This window comes from Artemia sp. Qi Xiang Cuo, chromosome 16, assembly GCF_049724085.1.
Source record: "Artemia sp. Qi Xiang Cuo chromosome 16, ASM4972408v1, whole genome shotgun sequence".
Lineage (NCBI taxonomy): Eukaryota > Metazoa > Arthropoda > Branchiopoda > Anostraca > Artemiidae > Artemia > Artemia sp. Qi Xiang Cuo.
The window spans coordinates 5,079,987-5,101,286 of NC_142809.1; the positions used below are offsets into that span (position 1 = coordinate 5,079,987).

At 37.0% G+C, this 21,300-nt stretch overlaps 1 protein-coding gene across 1 annotated transcript in view; it reads left to right on the forward strand.

Moving 5' to 3' along the window:
- Window positions 1–21,300, forward strand: part of LOC148942494 (peptidyl-alpha-hydroxyglycine alpha-amidating lyase 2-like) — a 451,427-nt gene that overhangs the window by 291,623 nt on the left and 138,504 nt on the right. The gene's annotated exons all lie outside the window — the stretch shown is intronic.

Sequence of the window (21,300 nt, forward strand, 5' to 3'; positions counted from 1 at the left end):
ATCAAATTGGAGGCTCTATGAATCTTTGTGACCTTGAAACCATTGGACACGATCCATTTAAATAGCACATGATGAACGACGATATTCTGTTTCGGGTTGAGGTTGGCAATTAGTTTTTGTTTTGAAGGTACCCAGTGCATACTCCCATCCTTTACTAATGATAAATTGTAGGGGCTCAGAGAGTCCCTACCCACCGGTCTATTTATGCACGGAAAAACAAAGTCTTTTACCGAGTCATGGATTTCCATGGGTATTTCACCGTCAATTTCAAAAAACCATCCCTGTGCCCCATTCTCCTCAACACTAGCAATGTCGGGGAAATTCGAAGCACATGGATTGTCAGGCCATTTATAATTGCCACACGGCAAACAGTAGTGAGACATTGCCAATGGGTAAAGATAATTCATATCCAAAAAAACTGCGTCCGACTTTTCATCGGTTTGTTGTCCGGTCGGATCAGTTTTCATGATACGATCCCCGTGAAAAACATACCCACCCCTTATTGATCTCTCTACAAACACATGCTGATCCACATCGGCAATCAGTTCTATTTCTTCTTTGCTGATTTTAAGTATCAAGTCCATCACCAAATGAGGAGTGGAAAAATAATAACCTAAATCCAACCCAAATTCCCCATAGATTTTATCCGTATTTTTGCACACAATGTCCAGAAGAGTGAGTACATCACTGGCCAAGTATAGTTTACAATAATCCAACCCATTTTTACGTCCGCCCTTTGCCCAAACCCTCTTAGCAAATTCGTAGTCGCTAGTGGTGCACTCAATCTCAGTAAGAGAATTGTGAAAAGCTTCTATGGGCGGTAATGATACCTTATCTAGCCTCAAGCCAGAGTTGTAATAATCATATGGATATATACCCTTACACGTTAATAAATCATACATTTCATCATCGGGGAAGCGCTGTTTGAGGAGGGGGAAGCAATCAAAATTGTCACTTTTCTGTACCTGAATCAATTGACTTAAAGATTTGGGGAAGAAGCTGAAAGAGTCTAAAAAACGAATTTTATTCAGGCACGTGTTACCCTTATCAACTGTTTTCAACATGAATTCTAGCAGCAGTTGCTTCTCCGATGATTTTGGTATGATTTTATATGAAAAGAACCATCTATCCATGCGTCATCTAAAACTCCACCCTTGGCAATGCTGGCCAACGCCGGTAGAACAAACTTTAAGTCTTAATTTGAATTGTGTATAAAAACAGGTACGAAATATTGTTGTCTAACGTTTAAATTGCACGACTGGTGTGCTACCCCCCTAAAGTTACTCCCCCCCCCGATGTAATTTCCTGCCCCAAATGATCTTGGTCGATCACCTTCCTCCTCCCCCCATTCCCAACATCATCATCAAATTCCCCTTGCAAACCCAACACATTTTACGATTTCTTATGGCCGCTATGTCATCTGGTGATAGGAGCATAGGATAGTTTGTATAACGAATGCGCGAAATTGCACCGTTCGCTGTTTTGATTAGACTGACCAATCCGAGCCCAACAGTCCTCACCGTCACCCAACATCTCAACTACATCCAGCACTTGCATGGTATTATTGGAATCTCGTTGCGCATGAGCGTAAGAGACCCCTATGGCTTCATGTATTTTAACATGATTTGAATTTGACGGATCGCACACGTCTTTCAGTTTCGATTCGCAGTCTAAAGCGATTTCATTGCTCTGCTGGAGCGTGTTTTGGAAATTTTTAAAACGTAAGATCGCTCTATCTCCGCTTACCGTCTCCACAGCCTGGTATCCATGACGTTTACAGTGTTTCATGTGATGCTTTAACTTTAAATCAGAGCGAAACCTTGAGAGACATGTTGGGCAGTAATAGCATACATTCCCCTTTTGACCCTCCCCCAAAACCCTACTAATATCCGTAATTGGATTGAAATGACCAATTGAATCGGAGTCTGTGGGTGGAGTATATAGAAGCCACACCCAATGTTCTACTGATTCAATTGAAGGAGCCCGCACTGGAAATAATACACCCTTCTTATCGGAACGCTGGCCCTCCTCAAATTCGGTTTCATACTGTAACACCGTGACATCCATCTTTAAATGTGCATTAGCCCGCTCGAAAATACCTATTCCTTTTAGTGTCACGGGAAATTGACCATTTAAACAATTAAAATCTACTTTGGGGAACTTTGAACCCTCCCTACCATTAACTGCCATTTTATCCAACTTTTTCCTAGATGCATCTTTTTGAAGAGGTCTGTGTGCTGCAATTAAAAATGCATGCTTGAAACACTGTAACTTCGTATCGAAACAGATTCGTTGTATCCCCCTACGCCCCTATAAATCTGAATGATATTTTAATTCAATACCCCTTGGCCCACTCCCCTCTCTTACAATAAAATCCTGTTTGAATCTACAGATATTAACATTTAAACTTTGAATAAATAAAACCACAGATCCACTACCCCCCTCGTTATAATTTTCCCACTTACTTTGAATACTATTAAACCAATTTAGAAAAACCTCCCCGTAATTTGATAAATTCTGGTGAATTGCCAACATCTCTCTGTGCAAGTATTTCGAATACATCTCACCTGCAATTTCATTTTAAAAAAATATTTTTTTGTATTATTGATGCTTTTAAACTGACCCCCATCCCCAAACCCCCATCTGTTGTTCAAGAATGGCTCGAATCTTATTAGTATATAAATGTGTAATGGCCGAGGGATCTGTTATTATATCCCCCGACACTAAAGAGTTGAAGGGATCACCGAATTTGGCGCTGTAGACCTTTGTGGGGTGCAAGGCAGAGTTGGACAGAAAAAAATCTGGAAGAATGGTTACTTGTATTGTTGTTGTTGTTGTTGTATTACTACTACTACTAGTACTAGCACTAGGTGTATCATTAAGCGGAATGGTGGGGGGGGGGGGTGACAGAGAATTGTCAATAGCACCACCACCCCCAGTCTGTTCAATTGCAATGGTTGGAGATGGCATGAAGTACCCTAGGCCTGTTGGTACATATTCCAAGGTGTTTGGGGACAGCTGATCGAGCCAGCCTGTGTTGTCCTGCGATGGAATTTCTTTATGAGGACCTAGTCAAGATGCACTAGTAACATCCCCTAAATGCTCACGCATAAATCTATCCGCCCACTCCGGGTCCTCCATCATGTCAATGTCACAAGTTAAATCGTCTAGGCTGGCCATGTCCCCAAAAAAAATCATTAAGAAAACCCCTATGCCACTCCATATTGTCTAGAACTAATGAAGGCTCGTCTCTAAACTCCATTGGTGGTGTCAGAATTGGTTCAGGTCCAGTAAATGCTGATGTTTCATCACCCAATGGCGCTGCTATTTCATTAATCTATAGAAAAAAGGTTTATTTCCTATGTGAAATAAGTATTATTTCATAAAGTTGAAAAATCATGTTCATTTCTAGTCGTGTGTTCACCTGAATATTTAACACGTACCATTTTTCCACACCAGCCCCCACAAAACTCAAGTCCTCCTAGAATTATTTAAACTAAATACTTACCCCCGCCTCCCACAGAAAGTTCAGAAAAACACAATAGCCTTATCTATAGTGAAGCGTTTCTTAGTCGTATGTTTACCTGAATATTAAACACTTACCATTTTTCCACGCCAGCCACAAACTCAATTCCTCCTAGAATTATTTAAACTAAATAGTTACCCCCGCCTCCCAGAGAAAGTTCAGAAAGATGTAATAGCCTTATTTATAGTGAAGTGTTTCTTAGTCGTATGTTTACCCGAATATTTTACACGTACCATTTTTCCACACCAGCCACAAAACTCAATTCCTCCTAGAATTATTTAAACTAAATACTTACCCCCCATCTCCCACAGAATGTTCAGAAAGATGTAATAGCCATATTTATAGTGAACCGTTTCTTAGTCGTATATTACCCGAATATTCAACATGTACCATTTTTCCGGATAAGCCACGAAACTCAATTCCTCCTAGCATTTTTTAAATAAATAATCACGTATAAGGTAGAGCTAAAATCCATACATTTACAAATTCAGACTGCCCTTGTACATCTGAAGTCCCTGGCAAAGCATGAAGAGGAGTTTCCTCCCGATCTTGACTAGAAGAGGCTGATGCATTATGAGAAAGCATCCATTCCCTCTTGAATTTTCTACCAGGTTGCATAGTGGTCTGTATAGAGCTGACACTGGCATGAGAGGGTCCCGGCTGGTCCAGAGAACTTGTAATAGAACTATCATATCTGATTATGGATAGTCTTGCAGTTTGCATCGATGTGATATAACTCCATCCTGGTCTCTTTTCGGGGGGAGAGTAATTGTATGAATCTTCCTCCTTCTTTAAAAAGAAGAAAAATCTAGTAAGGAAATAATAACCCCTCTTTTACAGATAAACTATCCTCTAAAGTTTATTCTGATGTTTGTAGTGCTATAACTATTAGTGCTTTAGAAATATTTAAAAAAAAAGATTTTAAAGTAAAATTTTAGAAAAGTTTCAGTTTGGGGGGAAGGGGGATTTCAAAAACATCTTCCCATAATATAATTTTACCTATAAAGTCAAGCCTGATATTTGTAGCACTCTATGTCTTAACGCTATAGAAATATTTAAAAATGCTTATAATGTAGAATTTTGGGAAAATTTGAGCGGAGGGAAGGGAGATTTCAAAAACATCCTCCCATAATATAATTTGCCCTATAATGTCAATTCTGATATTTGTAGCACTCTATGTCTTAGCACTTTAGAAATAATTAAAAAGCATTCTAATGTGGAATTTTTGAAAATTTGAGTTTGGGGGGAAGGGGGATTTCAAAAACATCTTGTCATAACATAATTTGCCCTATAAATTCGATTCTGATACTTGTAGCACTCTATGTCTTAGCGCTTTAGAAATAATTAAAAAGGCTTCTAATGTAGAATTTTGGAAAATTTTGAGTTTGGGCGGAAGGGGAATTTCAAAAACATCTCCCTATAATATAATTTGCCCTATAAAGTCGATTCTGATATTTGTAGCAATATATGTCTTATCGCTTTAGAAATAATTAAAAAGGCTTCTTATGTAGAATTTTGGAAATTTGAGTTTGGGGGGAAGGGAGATTTCAATAACATCCCCCCATAATATAATTTGCCCTATAAAGTCGATTCTGATATTTGCAGCACCCTATGTCTTAGCGCTTTAGAAATAATTAAAAAGGCTTCTAATGTAGAATTTTGAAAAATATGAGCTTGGAGGGACGGGAGATTTCAAAAAAATCGTCCCATAATATAATTTGCCCTATAAAGTCGATTCTGATATTTGTAGCACTCTATGTCTTAGCGCTTTAGAAATAATTAAAAAAGCTTCTAAAGTAAAATTTTGGAAAATTTTGAGTTTGGAGGGAAGGGAGATTTCAAAAACATCTCCCCATGATATAAATTACCCCCTAAAATCAATTCTGAGTTGAGTGTACTATTCTTTAATTAACGATTCTAATATCAATTTTTTTAGTATACCATAACGCTAGATCCTATTTTAAATTGACGACATTGTTCAAACATCACTCACGCATCGCATTTCAAAGGCTTTACTCTCGCCTAATTTGACCACAACAAGAATCTATTTCTTAAGGAAATCATTGGCACTGTCCTTAAACATGTGGTATTAATAATAATTCCAGATAATGAACATGTAAAAGGTTGTTTGGAAATTGTCACTCTTGCTAACAGGATAAGACACAGATGCTTTTAGGTAGACCGGAAAAAAACGAAATATCTTAAACACACAATTGGGAAAAGCCACATTTTGAACGATATATGTAAAACTACAGAATTATGCTCGTAAACATAGGAGGATGAGGGTGTTTTTGTTTTACATAATAGAAAAAAAGCGTACTTTGCGTTTTCTAGCGAATATACTCATCATATTTTAGGGTTTGTATTGTTGGAGGGAAGGGGGCCTATGCCCCTGAAATTTGAATTTACTGGTAAAATGATTTTTTATTTGGAAATAAATTAAGAAATTCAGTAAACTATACTCACGTTGAAAATTGAAGTATCCATTGTTTCAAAATTAATAATATTCAGTGTACTATGTATGATATTTTAACTCATAATGAAAATTAAATTGTAATGTATGAACATTTTATACAAGATCTCAAGGACGAATAAAAAACGGATGTTGGCTCGAAAAACACTCTGGTTGAGTTACATAATTTCGTGCATACTCCCAAAACATGTTGGAGCACTTTATATAGTGCCAGCTTTAAATAAAAAAATGTGAAATTTCTTGTGCAATAAAACCTTGACTTTAGTTTCATAACATGCATTATAGTGTGCCAGCTTTTTAAAATGTGAATGTCCAAATACAGTGTCAAAGGCATGGGTTTTCTTGTCCCATTTCATGTACCGTTCATATTGTATACACTATTATCTTGTACCGTTTCATGTACTGTTTCAATCTTATTTATGGATACTACTGCTATGAAGGGGGCTCCGGATTTCCCAGCATTATTTAAATAAAGATCAGAAATTATATATAAAAAACAAGTTTTTTAACTGAAAGTAAGGAGCAACATCAAAACATAAAACGACAGAAAACATTACGTATACGATTGGGTTCATACCCTAGTCAATACCTCGCTCTTTAAGCCAAAGATTATTTAGTACTTTCATAAGAGCTATTTATTCTAATTAAAGGCATTTGTGATTAAGGGGTCATTTTTAAAGAATTGGAACAAAATTCGAACTTTAGCATAAAGAGCAAGGTATTGACTAGGGGGCGAACCCTCTAGTATACGTATTAAAAATATAAGAATGTAGAGGTTCGTTACGTAAGTTAATTCGTAAGTTACGTATATTTATTACTAATAAAAACGTTCGTAAAAAAAATTAAACAGGTTTCCAGAAAGCCATTTAACCAAATAAAAGTAAAATTAACATTCAACTTTTTTTTTAATTATTCATGCACGGTGAGCCAAAATCAAAACCTGCATTAATTCAAAAACGTTCAAAAATTAAATAAAGAAACAAGTTTATTTAACTGAAAGTAAGGAACGACGTTAAAACTTAAAACGAACAGAAATTATTCCGCATATGAAAGGGGCTGTCCCCTCCTCAACACCTCGCTCTTTACGCTAAAGTTTGACTTTTTCACAACTCTATTTTTTTTTAAACAATGAAAACCTTTAGCGTAAAGAGCAAGGCGTTGAGGAGGGGACAGCCCCTTTCATGAACGGAATAATTTCTGTTCGTTTTAAGTTTTAACTTCGTTCCTTACTTTCAGTTAAAAAAAACTTGTTTTTTTTTATTTAATTAATAGAGAAAAAGCCACAAGCGAATAACAAAATAGCCTCTTTGAAAGAACTGAATGATCTATGAGAGAGTTTTCTGCATTTATTTTTAAACTACTTTTCCCAAAAAAGTTATAATCTAAGACGATTAGATAAAAGTCCTATAATAATTCAAACTGAAAACGACCAGAAATTACTATAAATGAATAAATGAAACCGAAAAGGAATAGAAATTAAAAAATAATCATCTCAATCAGAAGCCTAAAAGATACTGATATAGATGAACAAACTAACCCTAAAACAAGAAGAAATTAAAATGAATGATCATGTAAAACTTAAATGAATATAAATTATTACATAAGAAAGTAGAGCTAATGCCCCCTCCCCTTTGTTCCTTAACCTTCGAAAGTTAATTTTGTCATTGATATTTTATTGAAAACTATATTTGTTGTGAACTATGTTGTTTAATTTTCAAAAAAATGGACAAAAAATAAAAAAAAAATAAGATGAAACCATCATTAAAGTCAAACTATCTCCATAGAACTAATGAGAAATAAGCTGAATATTTAATATATATATGTATATATATTAATATTAATTTCTGGAAATCTCAACAATTCAAGATTCAAGATTTTGTCAACAAATTTTTTTGATTTTTTTTACATTGGAATTGTAAGAAAAATGTTTAGTCGATTTGGTAAATGACGCAATAGCTTTTAAAAGGTTAAGATCAAAAGAGGTTCTAGTCTTTAGAAGGCAAGGGGTTTTTACCCTACTCTTCTTTTTCGTTGTTTCTGCTCCCTTTGGGTTTCCTTTATTTATTAACAGTGATTCGTGGTCGTTATACGCTTAAAAAATATTTGCATTTAGTTTTGCTCATGTTTGGTTTAATGTAGCTCTTAACTGTTCTCTGAAAAAAAAAAATGTGGTAAAAGTTCTTTAAAATATACTTCTGTGCGTTTTTAATTGACATTGTCTTTTTCACTGGTTAAGAAAAGTTTTTTTTTTGTTTTTCTCTATATAGTCTATAAGAATTTAGGTTTTGGCTGACTTTGTATCTTGCACAAAATAATACTTCGGGTGGATGCGCAAGGGAAAAATATTCAAATATATGGGTTAAAAATCCGCATAATCTTTGAGTTTCTGTAAGGTCGACTGAATTCTAGCCCTGATTACTTTACAACCTTGAGTATAGACAAATATTAATCAACAATCCTCTTTTGCTTGCCCTGAAAGTTTCAACTGAATTCCCTTAATCTTTGCTGAGATATCACAGATACATCCTTTTGACAACCTTTGATGCACATTGTGTCTTTTGATCTTGTTCGACTTCCCACTTAACATGTCCTGACAATTTTAACTCAATACCCTTAACCGTTACTGAGATATCGCAGCTATGCCCTTTGGAGAAAATTGGATGTACCTAGTGTCGTTTTGTTTAGTTTAACATTTCCAAAAACATACCCTGAAGTTTCAACGTAATACCCTTAGTTTTTCGTGTGATATTGCAAAGATGCGCTTATTTCGAACCGTCCTAGCCGAGTGGTTAGCACGCTAATCGTAGTTACAGTCATAAATAGTTGGATTAGCAGTGATAGTAGAAGTAGTAGTAGTGGCTTAAGTAGCAGTTGGAGAGTAGAGCTGATTCCAGTATCAGAATTAGAGGTAGTAGCTGTAATAGCCCTGAGAGGTCCAATTTCATACCGTCAGCCGCTCCTGAGAAATTGCTTATATGCTCTTATTACAACCTGTACACATAGAGTGCGTTCTGATTTAGTTCAGCATACACCCTACATCCCCTGAAAGTTACCCCTTGATACCCTTTGCCAATCCAGAGATATTGCAGATCCACCCTCTTAACAACCATATTACTGGAACATCCTCCTAACATGACCGTCCTGGTAGCTTCAATTTAATACGTTTAGCAGTTCTTGAGTTGTTTCAAACACATCCTTATGATAAACTTGAATGCATGTAATATTTTTTTTTCCATTTAGTTCAACATCCCCTTTAACATGCTTTGAAATTTCCAACGTAATACCCCTTGCTTTTCCTGGGGTATTGCACATATGCCCTTTCTACAGTCCGGATACACATGATACTTATTAATTTAGTTTTACCCCCCCCCCCCTGTATACTTTCCTTGAAGAATAAAACTTCATAATCCATTATGTTCCAGAAATATTGTATCCACGCATTTTGACTACCCGAATGCACTTAAACCCTTTTTATTTAGCTTAACAGTGATAGTAGTAGTGGAAGTAGCAGCAGCAGTAGCGGTAGTAGTAGTAGTATTAGTAGTAATAGTAGTAGTAGTAGTAGTAGTAGTAGTAATAGTAGTAGTAGTAGTAGTACTAGTAACAATAGTAGTAGTTACAATCCGTTGCCTAAAAGCGGTTTTGCCGAAAATAAAAAATTTTGTCGAAACTGAGTTACAAACGCCATCTTGTATGAAAATGGTCTAATTGACATTGCTGTTTCGAATGGTCTAATTGAAATTGCTGTAAGACGTCTCTAACTGCATGTATTTTGCAGTTCTCCTTTACCGAATCGCATAATTTTTAGAGCGGTTTTGCCGGATCATATACAGCGTGGTTCTTTTGCTGAAAGTTGCTGATTTGCTGAAGGAACTTGGTTACATGGTCAGATTCATGTGTGCCTCAAAATTGCAATCAAATAATGCGTTAAATGATTCAAGACATCCTGAAGAAGCATTCACACGTCCAGAGTATAAAAATGAAGTATTTTGAGCCTGACCACTCCACGATTCAGGAGGACGATTTTAACTTATTACCATTTTTAAAGGTTAAATCACTACAGTTTAAGCAAGGACAAAGCTAAAGAGTGTTCTATAAAACTTCGTTTCCGGATACTACTCCTTCTGTAGGGCTGATTGCACCAAAGGCCTGCCCAAGGAGGCCATTGCCGAATGTGTCAGCATTGAATGTCGCGGAAAGGTTGCTGCCTTCTGTACCTTCTAGCACAATAGTTGAGTTGCCAACAGCAAACATAAAAGACATAGAATTGCTTTACCGTTTCATACCAGGAGTAGATGTGAAACATGGGAAAAATTTTATTAGAAGTTGCGACAGAGCTGAGGTACCTAGTATTCGGGCTGAAGTCATAGCTTGTTCCGAAGCAGCCTCTGCCTCCGAAGGTTAAAACCTGAAATTCCAAAGAGCTTGTTGCTAAGTGAGACCTCCCACTGATCTTTTGTTACATTTTGTTGTAAGACTTTAGTTAATTGTCGAAATTAAAATGTGTCTGTCAGATGAAATACGTTTTGCCGAAAGTTGCATTTCTAATTCATGCTGAGCCCATTCCATTTTGCCATATATAATCTATGTTCCGGAATTTTCAGGTGGTTATTCCAAAACTGATATTCATTATGTTTTATCTCAAGAAAGGCCAATAAAATAAGCGCAACGATATAAGTGATTTTCTTTTTAATTTTGAAACAAAAAAACGTTCTAGCTATAGCCGATTCAGAGATACAAACGTCAAAATTTTCAAACTCGTTTTTCTCAAGTTTTTGGGAAAAGCATATAAGGCAAAACCGCTTTCAGGCGACGAATAATAGTCGAACTTGTAGCGATAGTAGTAGTAATGTTAGTACCCCTGAAATTTTAGCCTAGTTCCCTAAGGTATTGCTGGGATAATGCTGATACACCCCTTTGATAACCCGTATGTACATAGTGTGTTTTGATTTGGTTCAATATCTCCCTCAGTGCCCTGAAAGTTTCAACTTAATACTCTAGGTGTTCCTCACATATCGCTAATATACCCTTTTGACAACCTGCATACAGGGTGTCTTGTCTTGATTTGGTTCAACAACGCTCTCACCATTCCCTGTAAGTTGTACATTAATAAATTTAGCCTTAGAAATAACAGTAGTCGCAGTAGCAGTAGTAGTACTAGGATTAGTGGGAGTAATAATAGTGGTTTTAGTCGTATCAGTGATAGTAGTCACATAATGCCTTTTGTTGAAAGCCTGTATAACTTCATATTCTAAGCCGTTCGTGAGACATTGCTGATATGCCCTTTTGATAATCTGCATCCACATAGCATGTTTTTATTTTGTTCAACATGCCCCTCAACATTCGCTAAAAGCAACACCCTTAGTTTTGACATCTCCCTCAACATTTCCTGAAGAATAGTAGTAGTACTAGCATTAACAGCAGTGGTAATTTGCAAATAATGCCTTTTGGTTAGTTCAACATCCCCCTAACTGTGGTTTGAAAATTCCAACGTAATATTCTAAACCGTTCCTGTAACATTCATTACGCGATCTTTTGTGCACCTGCATGCACTTACTGTCTTTGGATTCAGTTCGACAACCAAATCAGCAATCTTTGGAAATTTCACCTTAATACTCATAGCCTTATTAATAGTAGTACTATTAGCAGTATCAGTAGTATTACTACCAGCAGTAGTACTAATAGTATGCACATAGTGTCTTTTAATTAGTTATACATCTCCTCAACATGCACTGAAAGTTTCAATTTAACATTCTAAGCTGTTCCTGAGATATAGATGATACGCCCTTTTACAACCTGCGTCCATATAGTGTGTTTCTATTTGTTTCAACATCTCAGAACACCAACATTACCCCTTAGCCCCTCTTAGCATGTCCTGAAGCTTTCACCCTAATACCCTTAGCGTTAGTAGTAGTAGAGATCCTAGTAGTAGAAGTAGTAACTGTTGTAGTAGTAAGCACATGTTATCTTTTGGTTTGTTCAACATCCCCTTTAGCTTGTCTTGGCAGTTTCAATTTAATATTATAAGCTGTTCTTGAGATATTGCTGATCGGCCGTTCTGACTACGTGTATGTACATAATAAACTCTGGGTTTAGTTCAGAATTCAATGAGAGTTTCTCCTTAATGCCCTTAGTATGAGTAAGTAGTAGTAGTACTACCAGTTGTAGTAGCAGTAGTAATAGTAAGTACATTTTGTCTTTTGGTTTATTCAACATTCCCCTTAAAATGCCCTGAAAGTTTCAACATAATACTCTAAGCCGTTCCTGAGATGTTGGCGATACGCTCTTTTGACAAAGTACATACACAAGTGCATACAGTTAGTTTTTATTTAGTTCAACTTTCAGGAAATTTTCAGGAAATTATTTAGTTCAATATCTTCCTCAAAATTTCCTGAAAAGTTTGCCTTAAACCATCACAGTTAGTAGAGTAGCAGTAGAAGCAGTAGTAACCGTTCCTGACAAATTGCTGATACGCAATTTTGACAACCTGTATGCACTGAGTGTGTTTTTATTTCGCTTAACATCCCTCTAAACATTCCCTAAAAGTGTTACCTTAATACCCTTAGCCTCAGTAGTAGTAGTAGTCATAATAGTAGTAGCAGTAGCCTAGCAAGAGCGTGCGCATAATTCCTTTTGGTTAGTTCAATACCCCCTCAACATGTTCTGAAAGTTTCAACTTAAGTACTCTAAGTTGTTCCTGGGAATGAACTGATAAGCCCTTTTGACAGACTGCATGAACATATCGCGTTTTGGATTAGTTCAACATCCCCGTAAACATTCCCTAAAAAGTTTGACCTTAATACCCTTGGCACCAGTAGTAGTATTAGCCTTCGCAGTAGTAGTAGCAGTAGTTATAATAGCAGTATGTACATATTGGCTTTTTGTTAGTTCAACATCCCCCTAAACATGCCCTGAAAGTTTCACCTTCCTTCTATGAGCCGTTCCTGAAATAAGGTTAATGCGCCCTTTTGACAATCTTCATGCAAACACAGTGTTTTGATTAAACTCCCTTGAATATCACCCTTGAACACTTCCTAAGGGTTTCACTTAAACACCCTTATCCTCAGTAGTAGTAGTAGCCCGAGATGTAGTAGTAGCAGTAGTAGTATCAGTAGCAATAGTAGTAGTACGCAAGTACTGCTTCTTCAACTTAATACACTAAGCCGTTTCCGAGAAGTTACTAAGACGCCCTTTCGACAACCGTCATTCACGTGGTATGTTTTGATTTTAATTCAGCATCTCTTCAACATTCCCATAAATTTTCACCTTAATACCCTTAGCCTTAACAGTAGTTGTAGCAGTAGCATTAGTAGTAGTAGCAGCAGTAGAAGCAGTTGTGGTAATAGTACGTATGGACTATAGCGCCTTTCGCTTAGTACAAATTCTCCCTCAACGTACCGTGTAAGCTTAAATTCAGTTTCTAACTTGCCCCCCCCCCTTTGCTATAATGAATAATATATGTAAATAATAGGCAAGTCACAAAACTTACAACCCTTCTCTCAAGGGCTGTGGGGTGCCATATCTGTCCCAAAGGCATATTTATTGGACCTTTCAGCTATTCTGAGTAAAATGGTTATTGAAAAATTGTGATCAGGCTAAATTGGAGCAAGCACGGACGTGGTAGGTGCTACTTGCCTTCCAATTACTTTTGCCGTTTAAAATGGCACTAGAACTTTTAATTTTCAGTCGAATAAGCCCCCTCCGAAGTTTTTACGATAAATTCTTCCATGCGAAGTGCCTTGGTGAAAAAAGAAAAGAAAGTAGGGACTTTTGATCATTCAAAATTCGAGAATGTCAGTTTTGCAAAATGCTATACACAGCCCAGTGCTGAATGTCTTCTAATCCAATCTCCTAAGTGGGGTTGACGGTGGGACTCACAAACGTCAAGCCGCAAAATTCTTTGATCTAGCAATGTTGAGAGCCGCTGATGCCGCTATTGACGAAACACTTGAGAAATTCTAAGATTGTGATAAGCACAGTGTGCAAATTCCAGTCTATGTCATCATTCACCCGGCGGTAGTTCTTCTAGTCTCCGCTACCATGTATTCTGCCATTGCAGAGGATATACGTATGGTTAAGTTCTCGCTGGCCGTTGTAGCTGAGAATATGAAATCCTGTGATTTTTCACCATTAAAAGCTCCATCTGCTTCAAGTAACGACGAAAGCTATTCGAAAAGTTGTCCCTTCCAAAGACAAACTGAGAGTGCACCTACGTACCGCTGAAGCTGCCCAGCAATTGTGTGATGAAGCAGCTGTATTATGCAGCTCATGTGTGATGAAGCAGCTCAGGCAAAGATTATTCCCAATTTATACCTTGGGCTTATCCGAAATAACCGTGCCGATCTAGATATCCGAGTTATTGCTGACTGTAACCCCAGCATTACTGCCGCAAATCCGATCGGTTAGTCTTCCATAATCAAACTTGCTTTCAAGATTAAGTTAGATCTCGAGAAGGCATTGAAAGCTGACTGTCAACTATGAGTTCTATCGTATTCTTGAGTCACCGGTGTTTCAGCTGTTAGAGCTTTAATCACAATTTCTACAAGTTGCGGTAAGTCAGAGAAATGTGCGAGGTGTAGTGATGCCCATTCTTGCTCTAAGGATGTGGCTTGTTTGAACAGCCGTAAATGTGCAAACTCTGGTAAGTACTAAGGACCATGCCAGTTTCAGTTTCAAATGCCTTGTTTTACAAAAAAAAAAACAATGAAGAACCAGAAATTACGAGCCTAACTCCATCTCTCGCCAAGTTATCTATTATATCGTTAGACATTAATGGCACAAAAGGCAAGGACACAGTAATTGACAGTTTGTTAAGTGAATATGACGTCATTTGTATTCAGGAGGACCACTTGACAAGTGACAATCTAAATTTCCTTCGAAGATCCATCCTCCGCGAAGTATTTCTTGTTGCAGCTAAGAAGACGAGAGGGTGCCCCTCCGGTGTTCTGGCTATATCTGCAAAAAGGGCTTTTAAGACAAAACTAATCTCTTCTGTGGATAGAACTATAGCCTTATCAATTCAGGGAATGGTTCTTGTGAATTTTTATATGCCCACTAAATACCACTGGACTGTATCTTTGACCCGATTTTTTAGAGTTTGTGACGATACCTCAAAGTTCCTTCGGGCTACGTGCTCATCAAATAAGCCCAGGATTGTTTGCGGTGATTTGAACTGTAATCCACGCCTCCTTGGAGCGAGTACCGATGTTTTCCTTAACTGCCTCCCTCTTGCTTATGTGATCTGTAACAAAAGCGAAGACTTTACGTACTCTCACAATTCTGGCACTATATCTGATTTAGATCATGTTTTTTGCTTGCAAAATGCAAATATAGTCGCCCCTATCATAGTCCTTGAGTCCGAGACCTGCAGTTATCACCAATCAATTGTGTTTAAGTTTGCCCCTCCGCTTGATATACCTAAATGGAAATTGAAGTCGTACAACAAAAGGGACTAGTCAAAGTGTGACAACGCTCCATTTTCGCTAACTGTCATTACTTAATCTCTCTTATTAAAGTGTCATACCATATCCCAGCAGTCGGGGTAAGCCACTCGGCATTAAAGCGTGATCTTAATTTTTTGTACTATGAGCAAGTTTTGTATTCTCTACGTACAGCTGAACCCTCTGCAATCAAACAGTTCGTGGTAACGAACTGTAAGTAAGGAGCGACCCGGCTCAATGGTAACCGAAACTCTAAAAAACGGGATTTTGATACCAATAGATACATCAAAAGAATCAGATTTTAATTCTGATTTCAAATATATAAGTTTCATTAAGTTTAATCTTACCCATCAAAAGTTACGCGCCTGATAAAATTTGGCTGATTTTCGAAAAAAGTGGGAAAGACCCCCTAAAAGTTATAGAACCTTAATGAAAATCACACCATCATATTCAGCAGATCAGAGAACCCTACTGTAGAGGTTTCAAGCTCCTATCTACAAAAATGTGGAATTTTCCATTTTTTGCCAGAAGACAGATCACAGATGCGTGTTTATTTGTTTTTTTGTTTGTTTTTTATTTCCCCAGGGGTGATCGTATCGACCCAGTGGTCCTAGAATATCGTGGGAGGGCTCATTGGAACGGAAATTAAAAGTTCTAGTGCCCTTTTTAAGTGACCAAAAAAAATGGAGGGCAACTAGGCCCCCTCCCACGCTCATTTTTTTCCCAAAGTCACCCGATCAAAATTTTGAGATAGCCATTTTGTTCAGCATGGTCGAAAATATGATAAAAATGTCTTTTAGGATGACTTGATCCCCCAAAGTCCCCAGGGGGAGGGCTGAAAGTTATGAACTTTACTCAATGTTAACATATAGTATTGGTTATTGGGAAGTATACAGACTTTTTCAGAGGAGATTTTTTCTGGTAGGTGGGGGAAGGAGAGGGGCGGGGGCTATATGGAAGGATCTTTCCGCGAAGGAAGTTTTCATGGGGGAAGGGATATTGCTATGAAGGGGGCGCCGGATTTCCCAGCATTATTAAAGAAAAAGATCAGGAATTAAATAAAAAAAAAACAAGTTTTTCAACTGATCAACTGATTGTGATTAAGAAGCCATTTTTAAAGAACTGGAAAAAAAAATTCGAACTATAGTTTAAAGAGCAGGGTATTGACTAGGGGGCGAACCCCCTAATATACGTGTTAAAAATTTATGAATATAGAAGTTCGTTACATAAGTTAATTCTAAGTTACGTATATTTATTACTAATAAAAGCGTTCGTAAATAAAATTAAACAAGTTTCGAGAAAGCCATTTAACAAAATATAATATGAAAATTTTTTTTTAATTATTAATTTACGGTGAGCCAAAATCAAAACCTGCATTAATTCAAAAACTTTCAAAAATTAAATAAAAAAAACAAGTTTTTTTAACTGAAAGTAAGGAACGACGTTAAAACTTAAAACGAACAGAAATTATTCCGTATATGAAGGGGCAGTGCCCACCTCAACGCCTCGCTCTTTACGCTAAAGTTTGACTTTCTCACAACTCTTTTTTTTTAAACAATAAAAAAAACTTTAGCGTAAAGAGTGAGGTGTTGAGGAGGGGACAGCCCCCTTTATATACGGAATAATTTCTGTTCGTTTTAAGTTTTAACGTCGTTCCTTACTTTCAGTTAAAAAAAACTTGTTTTTTTTATTTAATTCCACTCAAAAGGGTCCGAGTTGGCTCAAAGAAACCAGTTTGGTCTCTCTTCCCGAATCTTGTGAAGGCTAGGCAGCACGCCAAGTGTTGGCTGCGCATCTGGATTGCCTGCGGAAGACCATTTCGTGGTACCACTTTTGACCTAAAGTGCAATAAAAAGCGTAACTACAAAAAAGAACTCTGTAAGTTTCACCTGAAAGGAATTTTGTAGTTCTCTGGTTCGCAGGAATCCTGGCGCCAAGTTTATAAAGCTGAAGAAAGTTCATACGACCAACCACCTTCCAATCCCTCGCTTAGTGCATAGGAAGAATATATAAGGACACTTTCTCTGATAAGTCCTTCAATCAGTGGGAAATTTTCTGCTTATGTTTACTACTGCCCGCTCAATTCATGCAATCACATATATCCCTGAAGTTACAATTACAAGTATCTAACAAGCTTCCCTGAAGTTGAAACCCTCGTCCTCACCCGACCGTGAAGGTCTCTGTCCGAAAACCTTGGTAGAGCATCGAATGAATTTCATTCTCACCTCCAGTTGATTTTTCAAGTGATTTTATGCAATCAAATCGTGCCAAATGGTTTTCTACTTGGCCATATAACGGTTGTGTTAAAGAGAGGTAAATCTGCAGATTTTTACGAATCATAGATAATTTCGGAGACCACACTGCCTTTCCATGACGATAAATAAAAGTTCAAATAAGGATTAAATTCTTTTAATAGACAGTGTTTAACAAACATTGATAGAATTTCACAAAAAATACCAGATATTTCGGTCACATATGCAGTGACCGTCATCAGTAGTAAAACTTTTTTTGTGAATTTCTATCACTGTTCGTGAAACACTGTCTATTAAAAGGATTTTATCCCTATTTGAACTTTTATTTATTTTTTTGTGAATGATATAGGCTAATCACAAATGCTTGTAATATGAGCAGTGTTCGAGTGTGTAATACTGCCCATTACTTCTGTTGAAGATTGTGATGCAAATCAATCGGTTTCTCGAAAGGTCTTAGTTGTCAACATTCCCATCGAATTCTGTCTAAGATACCGGTTGACGCGCAATCCAAGAATGATTCAATGTTCCTTTGTACAGTTGATAAGGCTTTTGATTCTGTGAATCATCATCAAGCAATTGCTTCTTTGATTAAAGTGGGAATTAATAAAAGTGTATGTGCGACAGTACTTTATTGGTATTGTAATTCTATTGTATTCACTAAATGGGATTTGAGGCTGAGTGCTCCGATTGAAATGAAAAGTGGGGCCCACCAAGGGAGCGTGCTATCGCCCAGCATATTTAAGTTGGCTATTGCTGATGTTCTTGATGGCCTTTTGCCCGCTTTGTTTCTTAACGGTGTGGAGATAACGCATCTCGCGTACGCTTACGACGTATTGCTGATTAGTAGAATGCGTGAAGCTCTTCAGTCGGATCTTAGAAGCCTCTTGCATGGCTTTTCTAGTATTGGTACGCAAATTAATTGTTCAAAGTGTGAGTTTTTAGCGTATAACTGTAGTTATCCAGTTTCTCTTTCTATCGGTACTTCTGGTACTTCTTGCCTTGATTCATTTTTGTATCTGGGAGCACGGTTCGCTTGTACGTTTCGTCAGACAAGGGAGGCAATATGTTGTCAAATAGTGGAAAGTTTCCAGTCTAGTTATGGTTCGATTATACCAAATCGGGATAGATTTTGCCGGAAAGATCTTGAAAAGATTTTCAGGTCTTGTGTTATGCCCCACATTACGTATTAGTCGGGAGTACGCCTCCTCCTTATAGGAGAGATGTGTCGTATCTTAGAAAAAAATACTTCAAGTTTTGTAAATATTTCCTATATCTTCCTTCTAAGCAAATTAATTCAAAAATAATTCAGAATTCCCATGTCCGGGATCCTTTCCATCATTTAGACAGTATTGAGCTCGTGCTAAGCGTAAATCAGCATCAGTAAAGTCGCGTTTCGTGCCTCTTCTTTTTGAATTGTGATTTAAGTGATTTCCCATGTCAATTTGTTTCTTATTTCTTATGTAGGCCTACTCGACTTCTTCCTTTGTGTTTTTATAGTGGGTTTGTAAATAAAAAAAACCCACTTCGCTTTTTCTTAGGCAGCGTTATTGCACTATTGGGCTGCCTACAAACCCTTAACTTTTACCCTTAAAAAGGGTACTAGAACTTTCAGTTTTCAGTCAAATGTGCCCCTTCCAAAGTTTTACGACAACTTCTTCCATACGAAGTGCCTTGGGGAAAAGAAAAGAAAAGAAAGTTAATAGAGCCCACTTTGATCTTTTTTAGGCAGCGCTAGTGCACTATTGCGCTGCCTACGATAAAGCATATGTTTCAACAGTTGCTAATTTGTATTACTTATGGCCCCTGCTCCAGGACCTGACATGTGATCCCCAAAGGCATTTTCTTGGACATACCAGCTATTTTGAAATAAGGTTATATTTCAAAATTTTAACCAAATGTATTCGGAGGTTACAAGGGGCGGGGGGGGGGCAAAGTAATTTGGGTTGATTGTCCTAAAATCACTTTGATTCATAAATTAATTTCAATTTTCAATTAAATGAGGTCCCTCCAAAATTCCTACGGCCACCCATTCCATTTGAACTGGTTCTGGGAAAAACAAAGTAATAATTTATAAATAAATATAACATTGAAGGTATATGGCTCTTTACTATAGACGATGCTGGAGCGTTGCTTCTTATTAACAAATGATTGATAAATTTCTGACATCAAAATTGTATATATTAAAAGTAACATTAAGACATTGGAAATTAACGTTATTAATATATTTACCATTTGAGAATAGAATATCAAACTGTTCATGGTCATGAAATGTAAGGAGTGACTCGTGCTAATTAAGACTGAAAGTGTAAAGAAAATGAGTTTTGATAACAATATCAACATAAAAAAAATCAACTTTTTATGGTGATTCGTGAATGGTGATATGGTGAAAGAATCGACTTGTTATGGTGAATGTGTAAAATTTATTTAGGTTATTAACTTAAAGTTAAGAGACTGAGAAAATTTAGCCCATTTCTAAAAAGGGAAAAAACCTCTATTAATAAGAAAATCAGCCTTTTCAGCATTAACAAAGCTTATATCCAGAAGTTAATGAGTCAAGATATACCCCTATACCAGAGAGGCTCGAATTAGTAAGCAGGAAATTGTCTGCGTATCTAATCCACTTAAGATTTCGAAAATCAACATAAAACCGCCGTCGATTGTTCTGGTTGCAAGAATGTTTAACATAATATAATTCAGCATTCCACCTTATGTGGGTCCTCTAATGAGACAGATATGACTGGCTAAACGATCCTTTCAATATTAACCCTAACATGACCGTGGCTATTCTAGCACAAAAGCAGTATAACTATACGGGATGTAACAGAAACACTAAGTAGACATAGCAACACTTTAGAATCTAAAGTTTAGATTAATCTATTGAATTGGGCTTAGTATATATCCCTACTTCCTCACCTACAGAACTTTACTGAACAACTTAATTCAGTAAAGTTGCATATTTAAAGGCTGATAGTGAAAACGGGCACTCTACTGTTGATATAGTATCAACATTCGTCCAATTTCTCCTACAAACGCCACAACGGCGGTTTCAAATAAAAAAAAGGAAAGCTCGACGTCTATTCATTTCCCCTTCAAATTCACTACGCCATCTGTAATTACGGTTTTGATTGCACCGCGCGTCATGTAATTTTAAGCCACGTGCAATCTATTATTAAGAATGAAAGGGAGCAAAGTTAGTGAGCTTGCGGGGCGCAGTATTATATTATATCTCGCTCAATGTGCCGCTTTATTAGATCGCCCCTGGGTAAGGCTTCTGGATTTAACTATGAGTACGATTCAGACTGTCGGAAATCAAGCTTGGTGACTTGGCTTTTTGTGAAAGTCGAAAATTGATCTTGGTGGCCTGTCAGGCTGTTTAGTGAATTAGTTCTTTGTCTTTTCTTACTTTGGCTACGAAGATTACAAATGCAATAAAGGACAGTTTGCTTAATTTTTAAACTAAAAAAGCTTCCTGAGGTTTCACTATACATCTGGGCATAAAGAAAGCCATGGCTCTGCTCACAAGTGATCCTGATTGCCATTACAGACAGCACTAACGCTTGTCCTTTGTCAAAAAATAAAAAAAACAAGTTTTTTTAACTGAAAGTAAGG